This window comes from Cebus imitator, unplaced genomic scaffold (genome assembly GCF_001604975.1).
Source record: "Cebus imitator isolate Cc_AM_T3 unplaced genomic scaffold, Cebus_imitator-1.0 Scaffold1024, whole genome shotgun sequence".
Classification (NCBI taxonomy): Eukaryota; Metazoa; Chordata; class Mammalia; order Primates; family Cebidae; genus Cebus; species Cebus imitator.
Genome location: NW_016108339.1, coordinates 40,208 through 41,575, shown reverse-complemented (window position 1 = coordinate 41,575; position 1,368 = coordinate 40,208).

Sequence of the window (1,368 nt, the reverse complement as noted above, 5' to 3'; positions counted from 1 at the left end):
TTTCAAACAATAAGTGTATTATTGGATAATTTTAATTAAAATTATGTAGTAAACAATTAGTCACATGAAAACACTTTTAGGGTGTACCAAGCTTCATCTAATAAAATTTAGCATGAAACTCAGAAATCAAGATAACGGGATAGAGAACAGAGATAGTCACTGTCACAAATGTACCCTGCAAGAAGAGGACCTAATGTTTTCATGAATCTATGTAACTCACCAGTTATCCATCACATTTTCTTGTGGAAAGGTATTCATTTTTTACAGGCAAAATGGAAGAGAGATTTTTCCTATTCTTTTCCTTCATAGCCAGCATTCTGAAAGCTAAGCCTTAAAATTCTGTTTGAAATCACCAAGCCATAAGAAACTCACCTGAGAAAATTTCAAAACTCATGTTGGGAAAGAAAAAGGTAAATGAGAATTTTTAACAAATGAAATATATAATTAGATATTATTTTTTGTTTCTGAAACCCACCTCTTCTACACCCTTTGCAGATATTGGGTTTTTTTCCTTTCACGTCCTGCTAATAAAATGCAACTTACAACTAAAAACTGAGGTCCAAGTAAGTGAACAAATCTTTTAACAGTGACAAGCCCACAGAGTGGCAATCATGATTAAAAAACAAATCTGTGCCGGGCATGGTGGCTCATGCCTGTAATCCAAGCACTTTGAAGGACAAGGCGGACAGATCATCTGAGGTCAGGAGTTCAAGACCAGCCTGATCAGCATGGTGAAACCACGTCTTTATCTACAAATTGAAATAATAATAAAAAACAAAACATATCAAAACAAACAAACAAACAAAAAAAACAAATCTGCCTTACTCATGTGTCAATTAAGGCCATTCAATGACTTGAGAGACCTTCTGCCTCATCTTCTGACTTAAGTGCTCAATAACCACCTGCTCAGGAGACTATGTATGACTATGCATGCCCCAGTGAGTGCTCCAGATGGGTTTTACTTTGCAAATTCTTACACCATCTCACCGGGGTCAGGTTGTTTCTGACTTTTGGGATGCCAATCTTTTCTTTCACAAATTTTTCAGTATGTTTCTTTAACTATATTTATTTCACTATTTTTCTGTCCCCTTAAAAAATCCAGGGGTCAGAAATTATTACTATGTTTTTTCCTCAATACCAGCATCTGATTGGCTGACCAGCAATGTGTCTCCAAGAAACCAAAGCTGGGTTGGGTAAACACAGTTTTAATGTCTCAAGGAGTTAGCTTTTCAAAAAACAGAGTACACCAGGAGATTCCTGTCAGCCCCACCACATCCACCTGCTTCCTTGAGAGGCTACACTCCATACCTCAGTTTGTCCTATGAGAAAAAATAGCCCGGGAGCTGATATTCACTAGACACTCCAGCA